Genomic DNA, 21,634 nt, shown 5'->3' on the forward strand with positions numbered 1-21,634 from the left:
TATACAATACAATATCTACAGATTGGATGGTAGGAGGAGAGGTGTAGGTGGGAAATGTATGACCTAGTGAAAGAGTAAAAGCATGTATGTATGAAATCCATGTCTGAGGGGCATGTATCATTGTGCCGTATATGTTCTAAATAAGCTTCGAGGTATTGCGAAGTATACATTAAATCCTTCTCATCCCGTATTAAGGGTCTGTAAGTGGGCCAACAAACACTACCGAGCTCTTTTCGGCTTTTTGTTTCAATAAATGGGGTGCACATTTAGTTGATGATACATGAAGGGGGACACATGTGAATGCTAATATATATATGGATATTACCTATCGACTATGTGTCACACTACCTGAAGGTTGTAGAGATGAAGATAAGACACGTATAACAAATACATTCAAATAACATTTGTGCAATCGTTCTTGGGTGTTGATTGAAGTCTTGTCCGTGTGGGTGTATCTTTGCTGTGAGTGTCAATCAAAATCTTTAGAGTGTCCATTAAAGTCTTTAGAGTGTCCATTAAAGTCTTTAGAGTGTCCATTAAAGTCTTTTCCAGATGGATGTATTTTCGCTGAGGGAAAACAAAGGAGAAACGGGTGAAAGAAACGGACCGTGGAATCACGTCTTATCACAACATGGTCTCTATCGATGGGTCATAAATTAAATCAGTTGTTGTAACAATGCCCCCGCTCCTCAAACTCATCACTTTGGTACCGCGCTTGCACCGCATTAAAATTCGAACACATCTAAATATCAAACCAATCATTATGACAACTCCCAGGATACAAAGGAGAAACTTTCCTACACTCACTATAACATTTTGAGCCCATTCTCCTAAACCTGAGAACCAATTGCGTGGGTTCAACCATGAGACCCAGCCGGTCAGTTCATTACTCACAGCAGTAAGGGTAAGGTTGTGTCTCCTTCGGAACTCCCACTTCAACTGCAAGATATCGTCCATCTTTTGATCTATGACCTCGATTGGGTCGTCAGTGCTGTTTGTAATATACGTGCAACACTTCACACCATACTGAGTTGCCAAGGTGACACAATACCCGCCTGTCACCGCTGTGATATAATTTAGAACCATCCTGTGCTGGATCAGTTCCGTTTTGTAAGCTTGCAACTCCCTTCCTGTATACCTGAAGGTGTCATCATACATCTCGGTGATATTATCTATCAGGTTCGCTAGCGCATGAATATACCTATAATTTATAATTCCTCTGGCGGTACGGGTGATATCTAACGCGAGCAGGAATTGAATCCCGGTGGATTTGTGGATCAAATCAGAGGTTGCGTGCTCTGTCCTATCTATAAGGTGTCTTTTAACGATGTGTTCATAGTGAGTATGAGTGTAAGGAGCTTGAGCATGGCGGTGAACGTCTTTCATCTTATTATGGGTTATGGTCATTACTTCTGGCAACACTCTTCCAATGTAACACAATCCCTCTGAGTTTGGGGCAAGCCACTTATACGCCTTCCTCCCACATATGAAATATGCATCATCGAGGAGAACATATGGGACAGAATATGACATTATCATATTGCAAACTTTCCAAGTGAAAAATCCTATCCCTAACTCTCTCATCTGTTCAGTACACGTATCAGGCTGTAAGATATGCGCACAGTACCCTGGTGATACTTCTCCAACCCGCATGGTCCTACTTCCTAGAGTATACCTATACCGAAAATACCTTCCACTGTTGGCTATTTGGCGTATAAGTTCAGGGTCTACAGGCATTCTGTCAGCTCTGTGTGAAAATGCCATGGTTTGGTTATTCCATGTCACTTCCCAATTTCCCGGCTTTTGGGAATTGGAAATGTTGAAACATACTAAGGACCTATCCACATGATATTGGTGGAGCTTCAGACTAGGGGGCTTAGAAATATTAAATTTCTTGTCCACCGGTCTCCCACCCCGTAATTCAAGTACCTCATCTATTGTTAATGGATACGGTACTAGTCCTGACTTGCTCTGACCTTGAGGTACTTGTGAGCACACCCAGCATTCTGTTTGGTTTAAAACCTTACCCACTAGTGAGTGATAATCACTCAATGGATGACGGTCCATGTTAATATTAAGGCTGGACTGACATCTCTGGATGCACCCATCCTCAACTATGTTTTCACAGTTTCTACAAATACAATTTTCCTCAGCCAATAACCCTTCACAGTGCCTCCTAGTTTCTTGACTACTAGATTGTTTTCTGATACTCGCCTTTGCTCGATGGATGTGTTGCTCTTGGAATTCTACAAATCCGTCCTTGCCATCAGAACCCATTCCAGATCCTTTCTCGACCTCTCTGGTACTCTCACCGAAACAGACTGCTCTGGTCAACAACAGGGTCAACAGGAAAACCCGGAATGCAGTCTCTTGAGGTAAGTCCATCTTGTTAAGGGGAGAGAAAGGGAACAAAAAGGGGGAGGAAAGGAGGGTAATGGGAGATGGAGAAAATAATAAAAAGGAAAAAGAAAACTGGTACGACAACCGCCTCTAGTCTTGTTGTTCTCCGTGCTCAGGTCCCGTCTCAACAGTGCTGCCTCTCAACCTTCCTGGAACAGACACTCCAGTGATACGATGTTCTCTCCGAGTCAGCGACCTTTCTGTAGGGAACATAAATCTTGCATTACCATGTGTTTAACTGTTGTATGAAATAAACCATCCGTAGAAAATGAAAAAAGAGAGAGAGAATAATAAAAAGAAAATTTGTCAGATTTGCGTTCACCATCAGGCTGTCACACCATCATGTCTATCGGTATCTCTGCACATTCTCCCTTCACCAGTATCTCCACTCTCCACCCTCTGTGCATGGCCAGGCACAATGATGCTGGTGAGATATACTGGGGTTGGGCAGACCTCTGAAAAGACCGAGTAGATATGTGACGTTTGAGCTGTAAATCTGTCGGTGAACGTCAGAGATGAAGGGGAAACTTTAAAGATAAATCACAGAGTTTACCTGGCCGCCCCTGCATCTACAAGGAATGATCTACCAACTACATCAACTGTGACCTCAGGTTTACTATCAAGGCTAGCAATCAACTTCACTGGCTGCAGACTACGGGTGCGGCCCAAAAATTTTCCTATGTGATCCCTGATCCCAATTACGTGTATCATAACTTTGCTCGTGTTCTTGTCTAGGGGGTCTGAATTTATGTGTGCTGTTACAGTTGCTGGCATAATGCCCTTCCCTTTTACACAGATAACAAACTCTTGGTTTCCTCCATGTGCCAGGGGCCTGGGGTTTTGGTCGAGTTGATGCTTCCAGTGCTTGGATGCTCATCAGCATCACCCACTCTCCCTGTGCCTCTCTGGTTCTTTGGATATTACGGTCATGCTCGATAGCGGACTCTCTTAATGCAGCCACCGAAATACCTCTCCAGTTAGGTAGAGAGGTTTGTACCCTGGTTCTTAGTGTGTCTTTTAACCCGTCCATTAATACGGACACAGCTACCTCTCTATGATGTACATTTTCCTTAATGTCCTCGATTCCAGTGTATCTAGCCATTTCCTGCAGTGCTCGATGGAAATATTCAGAAGCCGTTTCACCTTCTTTTTGTCTAATGGAGAAGATTTTATTCCACTTGACAACAGTTGGGAAATATACTCCTAATTGCAGATTGATCTGTCGTACATTCTCCTGAGTGTATACATCAGTGAGTGGTACTTCTACATCTAATTTACAATCAGTAATGAATTTCGCAGGGTCAATATTGGAGGGTAAACATGCCCGTAGCACTGTTCGCCAATCTTTGTTTGTGGGTTCGGTGGCATTACCTAGTTCTCTAATAAATCTCTGACATGCAGCTAGATCCTTTCTGGGATCGGGAAATTCAGACATAATTGTCCTCAATTCTGTCCGGGACCAAGGACAATGCATAGCAATGTTCCTGACGGGAGTGATTCCCTGAGCGTCAGTCTTCCCATTGGGGACTGCGATCACCCTGACAGGATTTAGTTCAATTACACCATTTTGTGTTGACTCTACAATGTGAGGTGCTATTATCTCTGCACAATGTACAGTACCGTACTTACCTGTGGACACGACCTCACTTATCCCTCCGCTAGGGGGCTTTACTACTGCTCTTACCGGTTGGGCCGTGCCCACCTGGGTGTCCTGTATGGTGGGTGCTAGAGAAAGTGCCGATATCGTGCTGGGTTCATCTTCTTGCTTGTAGTCCTGAGGGAAGTTTAAAATGGGATGCAACTTGCACGGGTTAGAATTAATACATTTATCAACTTTACTCTTATCATATATCGGTATGCCATTGTCTGTAGCCACTTTCTTCCCTGTAATATACGGTGGTGGTGGTGGTGCGGATGCCATCAGTTTCCTGCTAGGGTTGGAACCGGCTGTGTAAGCTAGTTCCCTCTGCATATCACCCTCTTGCTGCCATAAATTTAAACAGTTTGTGTGTCTAATCCTTTGTTTTTAAGATTTTATCAGACAGATCCTAAGCCTTAGATTATGCAATACCTCTGAGTCAAAACTAACTATCCCAGGAAATGGTGTTTTATCCCCCACAGTCATTCGTGTCCATTCATCACAAAAGGTCTCAGTGTGGGGACCATACTTCCCCCACATTACTAACCGAGCTGACCCCCTGGGTCTGAAATCTGCAGTCTGAACCCTGACTGCTGAACGTCCCTGTGTTGTGCACTTGGCTTCCATTGTGGACCTTTTTAACACGGGAAAACTTCCTAAAATGCACCAAACACAGTAGTCTACCGGTGGAAGTCCTCAAAGTTCTTCCACTAACTTCTTCTGCTCCGAGTAGCACGGATCCGCCTTTTAGCAGACACGTGTAGCCGTTGCAGGCCCTACTTCGACCTATATCCCCTGGGCCTTTAGGTACCCAGTGAATATCTGCCTCTGGAGATTTTCCTGAGAGACCAGCGAAAACTCCCTAAACCTTTACTTTACACAAATCACGCTTGTATGTGCTTCACAGAACGCTTATGATGACGAGATTTACGCACAAATATGCAAAACTTCGTATCACGTTGCGCCGTGTATTGCCCACACAACCGTGCGGTCCAATCATACCGCTCATAGACACTTGCTATCTATAAGTGGTAGGATCACTGGAGTCTCCACACTGTGCTCCAAAACAGCCGGAGCGTAATACCACGAAAACTTTATCACACTCTCCGCTGCACATATTCACCTAGACCGTGCTTCACCAAGCTTCACCAAGATTCACCAAGATTCACCAAGATCACCAAGTTCGCCAAGCGGGGTTCAATATATTCACACCCTATTCAGCTCACACTAACATTCTATAGTTTTCTGATCAGAAAAATCCTTTCCTGTTAACTGATAGCTTTCCCCAGAGGTAATACAGAAAAAAAAGGTTTTTAAACTAAATTTTGGAAACTGAACAAATTTGTGCTATAATCGCGTGGCTACCGTCTCGCGCTTAAACTAAAATAATGCTATTGTGTGATTTGTACTTAGTGGGCGTACTTTTACGCACGTTGCGTAAACCCTCCACGTGTGTATGCCTTTACGTTGCGTACGCAGTCCCGTACACTGTCCGAGACACGTGTACAAAGGCCATACGTCCGCAATATTACAAATGCCACACTTCTATAAATGTAAGCGATATTTAACTATAATCGCTTACTTAACACTACACACAGTTTCTACTGTATAAACCTTTACTAGGCCAGGCTGCGTGTGCGTCTTACACTTATTTCCTTAACTATTAACTCTATATTTTAACTAAATAGCAACAAATTTTCTCAGTACAGGTCAAAATAAATCTAGTAATCGCTAATTCAAATGGTATGATTCAGATTGGATAGCCATCTTGCAGAACATACATTGATATAAACACACACATAATTATAATATTATATATATGTACCATTCACTGGTCTCCTGAGACTCATTTACCCATTAAGTCATGGTTTCCCAAACTGTGCGCCGCGGCTCCCTGGGGTGCCGCAGCACTGTCACAGGGGTGCCGCCGCCGCAGCCTGAAGTTAGCCGTTGACAGGGAGGATGGAAGGGGAGACTGTGTGCTGCAGGAGCGGCGCGCGGGCAGTGAGTAGTCTGCCGGGTGGGGGAATGGGGGGGGGGGGGGTGCAGGCGGCTGTCCAGTATGTAGTTAGCTGGGGGGGAAGTGCGGCAACAATTAAGTAATCAGCGTGGGGGCGGGGCGCGGGCGGCTGGAGCGGCCGTCTATTAAGTAATCAGCGGGGGAAGGGGTAGTGCGGGCGTCTGGTGCGCCCGTCTAGTAAGCAATGTGTAATCAGCTGGTGCCGTGGGGGGGGGGGGGGGGTGAGGGAGGGAGAGTGCGGGATGTCTCCGGCTAGGTACAGCCGAAGTCAGCCAGTTGATCGGCTGCAGGGGGGGGATGTTGTGCTCTCAGGTGCAGGGGAAGGGGGGAGGATGTTGTGCTCTCAGGTGCAGGGGGAGGATGTTGTGCTCTCAGGTGCAGGGGGGGGGTGCTCTCAGGTACAGCGGGGTAACCGGTGACTGGAGTCACCTGGCAGGTAAGGGGTGGTGTTATGCGGGATGTGCTTGTGTGCAGGGAGAACCTGTGAGTGTAATAATCAGTGGAGAGTGCAGCTGCAAGCAGGCTGGAGTGGCGAAGGAGTGCGCTGGAGTGGCCAAGGAGCTGGCTGAAAAAGTGAGTAATGCTGCATTGGGAAATCTATAGTAGGGGGTTGCCTGCTGTAAGTGACTTAAGGGCCCTACACACTCGGCGACCCGCCGCCGAGCTGCCTGACGGCCAATATGGCCGTCAAACGACCCGGCGGTGCAGGGGGTGGTGATGGGGGGAGTGAAGTTTCTTCACTCCCCCCGTGACCCGGCTCCATAGCCCTGCATGCTAATATGGACAAGATTGTCCATATTGGCCTGCAGGTATGAACGAGCCGGCACCAACGATGGACAAGCGCCGGGCCGCACATCGTTCATCGGTGGTGCCTACACACTGAAAGATATGAACGAGTTCTCATTCATTAATGAACGAGAACGTTCATATCGTTCAGTAAAATATTAAGTGTGTATGTAGGGCCCCTTTACATGACGACAAGCTGGTAAGCAGCTGGGGGGCTGGTCTTGGTGCATGGATGCACAGGAGCCTTTTTAGATTGATTTATTTGACTGCAAAAAAAACTGTTATTTTATACAAAGCCTGGGTTTTATTTTTTTAATGGATGCAGGTGTTCGCTGCGCGGCGATGAGGCTAAAAAAACGGCATTTCTGCGTATGCGTCGCAATGCGCACGCGCGACGTACTAGTACAACAACCGATGTAGTTTCACACAGGGTCTAGCGATGCATTTCAGTCGCAATGGCTGCCGCAGAGTGATTGACATGAAGTGGGCATTTCTGGGTGGCAACTGACCGTTTTCAGGGAGTGTTCGGAAAAACGCAGGCGTGCCAGGGAAAACACAGGCGTGGCTGGGTGAACGCAGGGCATGTTTGTGACGTCAAATCCGGAAACTGAATGGTCTGAAGTGATCGCAAGCGCTGAGTAGGTTTTGAGCTGCTATAAAACTGCACAAATTATTTTTGTAGCCGTTCTGAGATGAAAGCGTTCGCACTTCTGCAAAGCTAATATACACTCCCATAGGGCAGTGGCTTAGCGTTTGCACGGCAGCAAAAAACTGCTAGCGAGCAACCAACTCGGAATGACCACCATAGGGGAGTATTCATGTACACTACGGAAAATAAATTGATACTTATCACTATACATCGTAATTATTTTGGCGTAAGGGTGCCTTGAAAAAGTCAGGGAGACCCAAAGGGTGCCTTGGACTAAAAAAGTTTGGGAACCACTGCATTAAGTGCTTCTAATTTGCATATGAATGCTATGTGCTATTGGCTTCCTGTAAAGGTGTTTTTTTTCCACTGCTAGGAAAAAGCAGTTACACAGGTTAATTTGCATTTCAATGGCTATCTTACAGCAGGCAGAGTTAACTGAATCCTAGAGGTAAAAGAAAAAAAAACTTTGTTTATATCTGTGTGTCGTTCTTACATCAAGTATTCATCTTACTATTAACTTTCATTAGGCCCCATCTGAAACTATTTGTAATTGACTATGGCATGGGTTAAATAAATGCATTGGTAACTCATAAATGGTGATTTCTTTTTTGACCAGGGAGGGCTGATTATTCTTGGCAGTGAAAATCAGCCATTTAGAAAAATTATCTTCCCAACATGGCCGCTGCTCCTCCCCCTTCCACATCCATGAGGGTTACACAAAATGGTGGACAGGCCATGTGGTTAGTCCAAAATGGAGGACAAACCATGCGGCTTCCTTTGTCACAAAGAAATCACACACCATGCAAGCCCCTGAAGTTATTTTAGGCCTGAGTTAAAAAAACAAAACACTATATCAAGGCTTTTGCAGCAACTTTTAAATGTACTTTTACCCTACTTAACAGATAAGCAATCCAATCTGAATCAAACACAACATGACTCATTTGAACCTTGTGTTGCAACAATATGATCAGATATGCAGAGTACAGGTGTATGCTTGTATTGTGTGCGCATTTGGCGCCAAACTGAAATTTACAGATTTTAAAATAGCTTTGCGTTCTTACCTTCCGGATCCCACCAGCATCCCAACAAACCTTGCAGAGCAGACACCATCTTATCAGCAATGAAATAGGGTTTACCAGTGTATTCTACAGCCAAAAAAAAGCTTACGTAGGATACCTGTCCGCCCTTTTGCTGATAGATAGAGTCTGCTTTAACCTGCTAGGCTGTGGGTATGAGGAAAACCAGGACGTAGCCCCCAATTGATAATGTTGATATTATCTTAAACCATAAAGCTATACCTTTAAACACACCTTTACCATGGAGCTGCTGCGGTCGCTAGCTCACGCTACGTACTTCGTACGCTATTTGCGCACAGAGTCCCGTACCGTATACGCACTCAGCATACAAACGCCGCACTGTGGGTACAAAGCACACACAGCGTGCGCACACACAATTAATACACCTTAAAACCTTATACAGTTATACAATGCAATGATATGATTACACTTTAAACCTTATGCAGCAAAGCTCTGCAATGATGTTATACCTTAAACCTTAAGTAGCGCTGACGGTATAAAGTACCCGCAGTGCGTACACCTTATCAATACTTATACACCTTATACAGATAAATACACTTTAAACTCCCTTGCAGGAAATTGAAGACACCTCACCGATTTGTAGTTGAAACCACAGGGTTCTAAGGCCACTGTGGCTGATTCCAAAAAGGTAAACAATACAATTTATACACTACAGGCTAACAAGAAATTCTAAACAGAATAATGGCTACAGAGAATGTACATACGTGAGAATGTTTCGCAAGCGCAACCCGGTCCGGTCCTCCGCCATCTGATAGATAGCGTTGTGAGCCTTCTGTCTGACTAAACCTGCTGTAGGCTCTCTTTATTCACTTTATCCAAAACATAACACAATGGATACTGTAATCTCTTTGTCCATTGGACACATGGATGGTCATTTACATTACAGGAGAGGTCATAGGTGGATTTGAATAGGTGGGCGATGTCTTTCCCCAACTGCTCTTGTGGGTGGTCTCCTCTGGATTCCCCCCGCATACATAATATACAGTAAACAAAGTTAATGTTCATATTCTACTTTTGCACATAACTATACGCAGGAACAAGCGATCTTTCTCAAACCAACACCAGAATGTTTCCCTTAAAATACCCTACAGCTGGATACCAAACACCACCTTGTAACCTTGTTCTGTCCCCTCCTATCCTGTAAAGGTGAATCCCTTTGTTCTGTTACTATTTTAAACAGCTATTTCTTTCTGATGTGGTGCAGGGGGCTATGTGTACAATGTGCACTATTTGGGTTAAATTTGTAATGTTCTAATAACCCTCTACGCCATGGTTTCCCAAACTGTGCGCCGCAGCTCCCTGGGGTGCCGCAGCACTGTCACAGGGGTGCCGCCGCCGCAGCCTGAAGTTAGCCGTTGACAGGGAGGATGGAAGGGGAGACTGTGTGCTGCAGGAGCGGCGCGCGGGCAGTGAGTAGTCCGCCGGGGGGAGAATGGGGGGGGAGTGCAGGCGGCTGTCCAGTATGTAGTTAGCTGGGGGGGAAGTGCGGCAACAAGTAAGTAATCAGCGTGGGGGCGGGGCACGGGCGGCTGGAGCGGCCGTCTATTAAGTAATCAGCGGGGGAAGGGGGAGCGCGGGCGTATGGTGCGCCCGTCTAGTAAGCAATGTGTAATCAGCTGGTGCCGTGGGGGGGGGGGGGTGAGGGAGGGAGAGTGCGGGATGTCTCCGGCTAGGTACAGCCGAAGTCAGCCAGTTGATCGGCTGCAGGGGGGGGATGTTGTGCTCTCAGGTGCAGGGGAAGGGGGGAGGATGTTGTGCTCTCAGGTGCAGGGGGAGGATGTTGTGCTCTCAGGTGCAGGGGGGGGGGTGCTCTCAGGTACAGGGGGGTAACCGGTGACTGGAGTCACCTGGCAGGTAAGTGGTGGTGTTATGCGGGATGTGCTTGTGTGCAGGGGGAACCTGTGAGTGTAATAATCAGTGGAGAGTGCGGCTGCAAGCAGGCTGGAGTGGCGAAGGAGTGCGCTAGAGTGGCCAAGGAGCTGGCTGAAAAAGTGAGTAATGCTGCATTGGGAAATCTATAGTAGGGGGTTGCCTGCTGTAAGTGACTTAAGGGCCCTACACACTCGGCGACCCGCCGCCGAGCTGCCTGACGGCCAATATGGCCGTCAAACGACCCGGCGGTGGAGGGGGAGGTGATGGGGGGAGTGAAGTTTCTTCACTCTCCCCGTGACCCGGCTCCATAGCCCTGCATGCTTATATGGACAAGATTGTCCATATTGGCCTGCAGGTATGAACGAGCCGGCACCAACGATGGACAAGCGCCGGGCCGCACATCGTTCATCGGTGGTGCCTACACACTGAAAGATATGAACGAGTTCTCATTCATTAATGAACGAGAACGTTCATATCGTTCAGTAAAATATTAAGTGTGTATGTAGGGCCCCTTTACATGACGACAAGCTGGTAAGCAGCTGGGGGGCTGGTCTTGGTGCATGGATGCACGGGAGCCTTTTTAGATTGATTTATTTGACTGCAAAAAAACCTGTTATTTTATACAAAGCCTGGGTTTTATTTTTTTGATGGATGCAGGTGTTCGCTGCGCGGCGATGAGGCTAAAAAAATGGCATTTCTGCGTATGCGTCGCAATGCGCACGCGCGACGTACTAGTACAACAACCGATGTAGTTTCACACAGGGTCTAGCGATGCATTTCAGTCGCAATGGCTGCCGCAGAGTGATTTACATGAAGTGGGCGTTTCTGGGTGGCAACTGACCGTTTTCAGGGAGTGTTCGGAAAAACGCAGGCGTGCCAGGGAAAACACAGGCGTGGCTGGGTGAACGCAGGGCATGTTTGTGACGTCAAATCCGGAAACTGAATGGTCTGAAGTGATCGCAAGCGCTGAGTAGGTTTTGAGCTGCTATAAAACTGCACAAATTATTTTTGTAGCTGTTCTGAGATGAAAGCGTTCGCACTTCTGCAAAGCTAATATACACTCCCATAGGGCGGTGGCTTAGCGTTTGCACGGCAGCAAAAAACTGCTAGCGAGCAACCAACTCGGAATGACCACCATAGGGGAGTATTCATGTACACTACGGAAAATAAATTGATACTTATCACTATACATCGTAATTATTTTGGCGTAAGGGTGCCTTGAAAAAGTCAGGGAGACCCAAAGGGTGCCTTGGACTAAAAAAGTTTGGGAACCACTGCTCTACGCGCTCACAAACTCCGCCGTAAATACCCATATCACGCGCATGATTGCCGGAGAGATCCTACGCAAATTGCGGATATGTGCACTCACGGATGACTGAGTGCACGAGCAGCGGGCATGTGCATGGGGTTAGTACATGGGGCATGCATTACAATATTTCTCGACTTTGACAATGTACAGCCTTTAAAGGCAGTAGTGATGTTGTTGCAATGCAGAATATGTATAATGGTGGTCATTCCGAGTTGATTGCAGCAAGCAACTTTTTACTGCTGCTGCCGCGATCAACTAGTCCACGCCTATGGGGGAGTGTATTTTAGCTTTGCAGGGCTGCGATCGCTTGTGCAGCCCTGCTAAGCTTAAAAAATTTCATGCAGAACAGGACTAGCCCTGGACATACTTACCCTGGCCCTCATTCCGAGTTGATCGCTAGCTGCTTTCGTTCGCAGCGCAGCGATCAGGCAAAAAATCGGCAATTCTGCGCATGCGTATGGGGCGCACTGCGCACACGCATCGTACTTTCACAAAAGCCGATGCAGTTTTACACAAGCTCTAGTGACGCTTTTCAGTTGTACTGCTGGCCGCAGAGTGATTGACAGGAAGTGGGTGTTTCTGGGTGGTAACTGACCGTTTTCGGGGAGTGTGTGAAAAAACGCAGGCGTGCCAGATAAAAACACAGAAGTGGCTTGAAAAATGTAGGCGTGGCTGGCCGAACGCAGGACGTGTTTGTGACGTCAAAACAGGAACTAAATAGTCTGAAGTGATCGCAAGGTAGGAGTAGGTCTGCAGCTACTCTGAAACTGCACAATTTTTCTTTGTAGCAGCGCTGCGATCTTTTCATTTGCACTTCTGCTAAGCTAAGATACACTTCCAGAGGGCGGCGGCTTAGCGTTTGCACTGCTGCTAAAAGCAGCTAGTGAGCGAACAACTCGGAATGAGGGCCTCTGTGCGAAGATCTCAGCGATGCTGGGGCCGGCTTTGACGTCAGACATTCGCCCTCCATTCTCCTGGACACGCCTGCGTTTTCTTCACCACTCCCCGAAAATGGCAGGCAACGGTCTGGTGACGCCCAGGAACGCCTTCTTTCTGTCAATCTTGCGGTCGCCTCTGCGACCGCTTTCTTCATTGTCCATGACGTATCCCAGCGACCCCTGTCACCGGGCAACGACGCGTGTTTGCAGTGCGGCCATCACGCATGCGCATTCCAGACCCATTCGCACCGCGGCAACAAACCACTGCATGCGAATGGGTCGGAATGACCCCCAATATGCGTTCACATACATGTGTAGAGTGGCCTTTGTTTGTTATAAATTTGTCAAACATATATGGATAGCTAACCAAAAATGCTTTGTCCTTCCAGAAACAACTAACGATACCAGCATCCCTCCGACACACCAGCAAGACAGTGACATGGATGAGACAATCATTTTACAACTTCAGCCATTAATTGAAGTAAACACACCCCCAGCACCTGTGAGTACACCACCCCTGCTAAACACACCACCACCACAACACAGCCCAACAACACCAGTAGCACAAGTGCCTGTTCAAGTGTTTTGGGACAATTGGGCTACACAGCAGGCCACTAATCAGGATTGCCTGCGTAGACAGACACAAATTTTCTCAAGCCTGCCTAATCACCTCAAAAGAATGAGCCGCAATATCAGCCGACAAAATGAACCAACCACGCAAATGGCAAACACCATGGAAATAATGCAGGCAGACATGACACATGTAATGGGCAACTTACAACGCCTAATGGAAGAACAGCACAGACAACAGCAAATCTACCTAAAGATTTTAGAAACAAATCAAATGCTCATTGAATCTATATCCCGCATCATGGAGAATCACACTGCAGCAACACGTGAACTCAATGCAACCCTCACTAACCTCAATGAAACACTCAGTTCCCAGCAGCAACAGCAACAAAGCACAAGTTCTGGTACGACAACTCCACTTGTATCGCCAGTGTCCTCACCACCAAGGCGCTCCACCAGAACACGCCCACACGGCAGTGGTAAAGGCAAAGCAGCATCCAAGCAGCCGGCCCCAAGAAAATAACAGCCAGATGTAGTGGTTTCTGTTTGGAGATAAAAATACAATGAGTTAGTAAGTGTATGTTGGACACTATAGCTTGTCCTGTTAGCAGCTTACTAATTTAAACAACATCATTAATTATCCGTTAACTAAGTTTACAAGTGGAGTTGTTCTTCACACTGCTATTTACCAGTCTTTGTAAATGTTTTTGGCAGTGAAATGTTATATGTGCTACACATTGGCCCTCATTCCGAGTTGTTCGCTTGTTCTTTTTCATCGCATCGCAGCGATTTTCCACAAACTGCGCATGCGAAATGTTCGCACTGCGACTGCGCCAAGTAAATTTGCTAAGAAGTTTGGTATTTTACTCACGGCATTACGAGGTTTTTTCTTCGTTCTGGTGATCGTAGTGTGATTGACAGGAAGTGGGTGTTTCTGGGCGGAAACTGGCCGTTTTATGGGAGTGTGTGAAAAAACACTGCCGTTTCTGGGAAAAACGCGGGAGTGGCTGGAGAAACGGGGGAGTGTCTGGTCGAACGCTGGGTGTGTTTGTGACGTCAAGCCAGGAACGAAACTGACTGAACTGATCGCAGTGGCAGAGTAAGTCTCGAGCTACTCAGAAACTGCTTAGAAATTTTTATTCGCAATTTTGAGAATCTTTCGTTCGCAATTTTGCTAAGCTAAGATTCTCTCCCAGTAGGCGGCGGCTTAGCGTGTGCAATGCTGCTAAAAGCAGCTTGCGAGCGAACAACTCGGAATGAGGGCCATTGTGAGCTGCATGCATTACTGAGCCAACAGTCTTTGATTCTCTAATTTTTATTACCAGATTCTAATCATTCTCATATATAGCAGCCTGCCTACTGCACAGGCATGCACATTGGGGGTAATTCTGAGTTGATCGCAGCAGGACGTTTGTTAGCAATTGGGCAAAACCATGTGCACTGCAGGGGGGGCAGATATAACCTGTGCAGAGAGAGTTAGATTTGGGTGGGTTATATTGTTTCTGTGCAGGGTAAATACTGGCTGCTTTATTTTTACACTGCAATTTAGATTTCAGTTTGCATACACCCCACCCAAATCTAACTCTCTCTGCAAATGTTATATCTGCCCCCCCTGCAGTGCACATGGTTTTGCCCAACTGCTAAAAAATTTCCTGCTGCGATCAACTTGGAATTACCCCCATTGTGAGGTGTATGCATTACTGGGCCAACAATCTTTGATTCTCTAATTATTATCAGTGTCGTAACTAGACATTTTAGTGCTGTGTGCAAGAAACGGCATCGGCGCCCCCCCACTTTATGTAAAAAAGGGGCAGTGCGCACCCTAGGTGCGTGCAAAAAATGTATGGGCGTGGCTTCATGGAAAAGGGGTGTGACCACAAAATAATACCAATTCATATAACGGTGCACAGTAGTCTCCATTATTCAAATTACGCCGCACAGTAGCGCCACTACACCAGGTAGAGCCCCTTTTACACATTACGGCGGACAGATTTTTCTTTTTACACATTACGGCAGACAGAGTCCCCTTTTACACATTACGGCAGACAGAGTCCCCTTTTTACACATTACGGCAGACAGCGTCCTCTTTTTACACATTACGGCAGACAGCGTCCCCTTTTTACACATTACGGCAGACAGTCCCCTTTTTACACATTACAGCAGACAGCATCCCCTCTTTTACACATTATGGCAGACAGCATCCCCTTTTTACACATTACGGCAGACAGCGTCCCCTTTTACACATTACGGCAGACAGAGTCCACCTCTTACACGTTACGGCAGACAGAGGCCCCCTTTTACACATTACGGCAGACAGCGTCCCCTTTTTACACATTATGGCAGACAGCGTCCCCTTTTACATATTACGGCAGACAGCGTCCCCTTTTACACATTATGGCAGTCAGAGTCCCCCTTTTACACGTTACGGCAGGATAGGTCGCCTTTTACACAGTATGGCAGACAGAGAACCCCTTACACCCCCCTACCCATAGAGTATAGTGTAGTGTAGTGAAGTGTAGTGTACTGTGGTATAGTGTAGTATAGTGTAGTGTACTGTAGTGAAATATAGTGTAGTATAGTGTAGTGTACTGTAGTGAAGTGTAGTGTAATATAGTGTAGTGTACTGTAGTGAAGTGTAGTGTAATATAGTGTAGTGTACTGTAGTGAAGTGTACTGTGGTATAGTGTAGTGTAGTATAGTGTAGTGTAGTGTCTGTGTAGGCACTTACGTGATGTGTATGTTCTTCCAGCGCTGTTGCCAGCTCCTGACTCCTCTGCACAGTCTGTCCACTTCACAGGCAGAGAGGGGGCGGGCCGTGGGAGCGCAGCAGCGCAGAGGGGGATGTCCTGTTCAGTGCTGCTGCTGACTTGACACAGCATGACAGCGAGCAATCAGGAGCTCCAGCTGGTCGGAGCTTGGGGCTGCTGCGGGCGCAAGGAACAGGGAAGCGGGAGCGGGAGGGCGGCTGTCAGCGGGAGGGATATTTCGGCCACTCAGGGTGTATGTAGAAGGTGCACCCACAGGGCAAGTGCGCTGTGGGCAATGCACCTTCTGCACACACCTAGTTATGGCACTGATTATTATTACCAGATTCTAATCAGTCTCATATATAGCAGCCTGCCTACTGCACAGGCATGCACATTGTGAGGTGTATGCGTTACTGAGCCAACAGTCTTTTATTCTATTTTGATTAATTCCTGATTTTAATCACAATCAGATAACAGCCTGTCTACAGCACAGCCATGCAGATTAACACATGACCCATACAACCTAATTTTGGGGTTTGTTTAATACTTTACGCCATTAGGACAATAACAGTATTGTACAACAAGCAAGTGTCTGAATATGTGCAAACAAGAATGGGGTTTTTTTGTTTATGTTTTTTTGGGCGGTTTGTCATTAATGTCCTGCCATGTTTGTGTGTGCAAAAAAGGCATTATGGGAGCACTTGTTTGGATGCTTCTAACAAATCACACTTTTCCTTGTAACAGCAAAAGTAATGTGTGTAATAATGGATACATACTGTCGGTCATTCCGACCCGATCGCTCGCTGCAGTTTGTCGCAGCGCAGTGATCAGGTCGGAACTGCGCATGTGCTGACGCCGCAGTGCTCCGGTGCATGGCAGCTTTCATTACCTTGCGATCGCCTCTGAGACAGAGGCGGTCGCTAGGCGGGAGGGGGCTGAACGGCGGCGTTAAACTGCCATTTAGGGGGAGCGGTCCGGCCAACGCAGGCGTGGCCGGACCATTGGGGGGCTGGCCGCGGCGGCTGCGTGACTTTTCATGCAGCCGCTGCAGCCAGCGGGAGTGACGTGCAACTCCCGGCCAGCCGCAGGAGCTGTGCTGGCCAGGAGTTACTCCTCAAATACAAAGGCATCGCCTCTGTGCAATGTTTTTGTTTTTGTGCAGGGGGGGGGGGCTGTACTGACATGCGGGGCGGACTGGCCCTGTGCTGGGCGTCCCCCAGCATGTCTGAGTTAATTTAGCACAGCTACGATCAACTCGGAATGACCCCCATTGTTTCTTGTGTTGTGTCTATAAAACATCGAATTTAACAAGCAACCACAAACAAATAAAACATTTTGGATGGTACGAAGTTTGCGTCCCTTAAACACCATGGAACACCACACATAGGGCCACATGTATTCAGCATGTAGAAGAGAAAAAACATGGCAAAGTGTAAAGTGTATACGTAGCAGACATACAGATAGTAACTAGCATTTACAAAAGCAATCAGGATTATCTAGTGCTTTATCACCTTCCACTTATCACTGCTTAATGACTTCTCCAGCCTTAATACATGTGCACCATAATATGATGTGTACTCAAAACAAGAACACACAATACACATGCTGCATTTGTATGCCACTAAGCCAGTGCATGTTTGTATGTCTTTGGAATAATACACATTCTGGCGAAGTAACATGTTTGAATTGGTTACAAATAATAATTATGTGCCAAAGTAAAAATGCCCAAAAAACAGAAACACATATACTTACCTTAAAAATGTAGATTTATAAGCTCTTGCCTTACCTGCCTCCCTACATCTGTACTCCAAGTGTTGCCAGATGTATCTATCTCCTCTGCTTGCTGACTGCTTCCTTCATCCTCCTCCTCCTTATCAACAAGTGGCAGATGTTGATGCAAACATATGTTATGAAGAAAACAGCAGCAGAACACAATTCTGGTCACCTTTAAGGGACTATACAACAAAAGCCCACCAGACTTATCCAGACACCAAAACCTAGATTTTAGCACCCCAAAACATCTTTCTATCACATTCCACGTGGACTTATGTGCATTATTGTAATTGTATTCAGCAGGGGAATCAGGGCAGGACAATGGTGTCAGAAGCCAAGAGAAACAGCCATATCCCCCATCACCTGAAAGGCATATATAGTAACATGTGAAAAGTACATATACAGCAACACATAACTAACACAGTGGATTTGGACGTAATATACAAAGTCCGACACATATCAAATCACATACCCAGCAGCCATCCATCTGGCATTTGTCCGTCCTTAAATTTATCAAAGAGGGATGACTGACCGAGGATGAAGGAGTCATGGCAGCCTCCAGGGTAACCAGCAACAACACTCATGAGTTTGAGTTTTGCATCACAAACCACCTGGACATTTGTAGAGTGGTCAAGATGTCTATTGGTATATATATGCTGCCTGCCCCTAGGTGGTCTCAGCTGAACGTGTGTGCAATCTATGGCTCCCAGCACATTAGGCATGCCAGCAAGGCCATAGAAAACTGCCCTGACAGCATGCCACTGAGACTCCTGTGTAGGGAAGCAGATTGAGGGATCGATGTGGGTCTGCAAAGCATCCAACACCTGTGTGTATATTTATGAAAAAAAAGGGTATTGAGATTAAATTACATAACATTATTACTATGTACTGACATTACTACAACAAATAAACCTGGTTTAGGATTCTTGAATAGGAGGGCTGTGAGATCCCAATGACATCGCCAGAAACAGCCTGAAAGCTACCAGTAGCCATAAAGTGCAACACAGCCAGGAGTTTGTGCAGGCCTCAGACAGGGCGAGAGAGTGCTGTCTCAGGGTCTAGGTCCAGTTTGACAAGGTCATACAGATGGAAAATGTTAGCTCGATTTAGACGAAACATCTGTATGACCTTGTCATCGGCCAATGCGTTTAAGTTTAAACGGCCCCTAAAAAAATGAAGCCTACGCAGCCACCACGGCACCTGTACAGCCTGCTGACCATGTTCAGTTTCCTGGCCCTGGTTTCTTCCAGGCTGATGTCTGAGTCTCAGGAATCCCACAGCACACAAAACATCACTGCACCACAGTCCAGCAGCCGTTTCTGAGTGAGGGATGATTGAAATGGGCCTAGGGTCCTTTTATAGGCCTCCTAATTCAGGTGTGATTGATGTTGAAGTTGCCACACATTTAAACACGGTAACTGTGACCAATTGTACTCCACGTGGATTGTAAAGTATGAAAAAGTGCAAAAAATGAAGCAAATTGTGAAAAATTAATGTCGACCTTTTGTCATGTCGACCTAGAACATGTCTACCTAGTAACCATGTCAACCTAATGCATGTCGACCAATAGTGGTGGACCTAATGCATGTCGACCTAAGTGTGGTCGACCTAGGGACCGGATACCCTTTATATATGTATCACCAAGAAAAAATGCCCTTATCTTGCGCCAGTATCAAGTTAGCAGCACGTCTTAAATGGTTCGTTGTTAGCAAGAACCAAGGGATAGATATAAGAAATACTGTTTCAGAGAGTGCTATCGGGAATGGGTTTAGCAAATTCCCTTTTCAATATATCAAATATAAAACGGAATAAGTATTCACCCAGGTGACCATCCAATTAGAAAATCAAGAATATACAGGATTTTTAATTTATTTTTCATAAAATCAGTACAATATTTAAAAACTTTTAGAACAAAAGGCAGCAGTAATCCATCAAATGACAAAGAGAATAGACATCACATTTACACCAATGACATTGAGATTACAGAAGTCATATTCAGGTGAGTGAGAATCTCCTGGTTTTGTGACTACTGCGTACCAAACCCTACGCTTTTCGTCCAAATGGACTTCCTCAGGGGTAGATGAAGCAAACAATGCAAGAGTATCACATCAGATTCTCACATCAGATATAGGCCCTAATTCCGAGTTGATCACTCGCTAGCTACTTTTTGCAGCCGTGCAAACGCATAGTCGCTGCCCACAGGGGAGGGGTATTTTCGCTTTGCAAGTGTGCGATCGCGTGTGCAGCCGAGCGGGACGAAAAAGTTTTTTGCAGTTTCAGAGCGTCTGAACTTACTCAGCCCTTGCGATCACTTCAGCCTGTCCGGTCCTGGAATTGACGTCAGACACCCGCCCTGCAAAAGCCTGGACACGCCTGCGTTTTCCCTACCACTCCCAGAAAACGGTCAGTTGACACCCATAAACGCCCTCTTTCTGTCAATCTCCTTGCAATCACCCGTGTGAATGGATTTGTTGGAGAAGCATTGCCCAGCAACGATGCTGTTTGTACCCGTACGACGCACGTGAGCATTGCGCTGCATACGCATGCGCAGTAGTAACCTGATCGCTGCGCTGCAAAAATCGGCAGTGTGCGATCAACTCGGAATGACCCCCATAGACATTTATGTAATTATAATAACCAAACCCATTCGATGTGGGGTAACGGATTAGAAATCAAGGCAAGCCAATTAATTAAGACTAACAGGATACTTTATCCAAATGATGGTTAATATTCTCCAGGAATAAAAAGAGTGAAAATAAAAAGTGAACCAGTTAATGGTCAATTATAGTTTGAAGGATGTATCTCTGCAGCTTCAATGTTTTTCCATAGGCTAAAAACATAGATAAATTTATTAATCAGTGTGACATGGATCTCCTCCAGTTGAAGCAGTAAAGGATCTCCTCAATATGGTGACAGAGGCATCACTGTGTGGGGCATAATATGGTGTCAAAAGCATTACAGTTTATCGCAGCACAGTGATCGGGTCAGAACTGCGCATGCGCCCGAAGGCCGTCGCTGAGCTACTATCGCCTCTGCCTGATTGACAGGCAGAGGCGGTCGCTGGGCAGGGGGGGTGGAACGGTGGCGCTTGGGCACGGCGTGGCCGGACCGTGCGGGGGGGGGGGGGGGCGCAGCGGCTACGTGACGAGTAGTTCCCGGCCAGCACATTAAAGCTCCGCTGTGCAATGCTTTAGCACTTCTGCAGGCGGGGGGGCGGCACTGACATGCGGGGCAGGATAGCCCTGTGCTGGGCGTCCCCCCGCATGTCTATTTTCATGATCGTAGCCCTGATAAATTTTGCAGGGCTACAATCAACTCGGAATGACCCCCACTATGTAGGTGAAAAGTAGCCTTTTCCTGCAAGGACACACCCATTACAGCGAGGTCACGTGCACAAATGTTAATTATGGGGGGGCAAATTTTTTAAGGGTTCGCACTGGGAGTGATTCAAATGTTTGGAAAGTCAGTTGGGAGTCTGTTTTTTCCTATCTAATAGACAGGGGAAAAACAGACACCCAACCGATTTTTCAAACATCTGAATCTCCCCCAAAGTATCTAGAAACTGCCCTGATTGAAAAAAGTAAAAAAAAAAATATATATATATATATATTATCAGTGTTACATTGCGGCATGCTCCAACACTGATGAGATACCAGAAAAGTATAACGAGGCTGAAGTTAGCTTCTTATTCGGCCAGCTTCTTATTCACTTCTTATTCGGCTCCAGCTTCTTATTCACGTCTTATTCGGCTCCAGCTTCTTATTCAGAAATTATTATATTAAAATAAATTAAAATAAGATTTTACTTACCGATAAATCTATTTCTCGTAGTCCG

Source organism: Pseudophryne corroboree, chromosome 6, assembly GCF_028390025.1.
Source record: "Pseudophryne corroboree isolate aPseCor3 chromosome 6, aPseCor3.hap2, whole genome shotgun sequence".
Lineage (NCBI taxonomy): Eukaryota > Metazoa > Chordata > Amphibia > Anura > Myobatrachidae > Pseudophryne > Pseudophryne corroboree.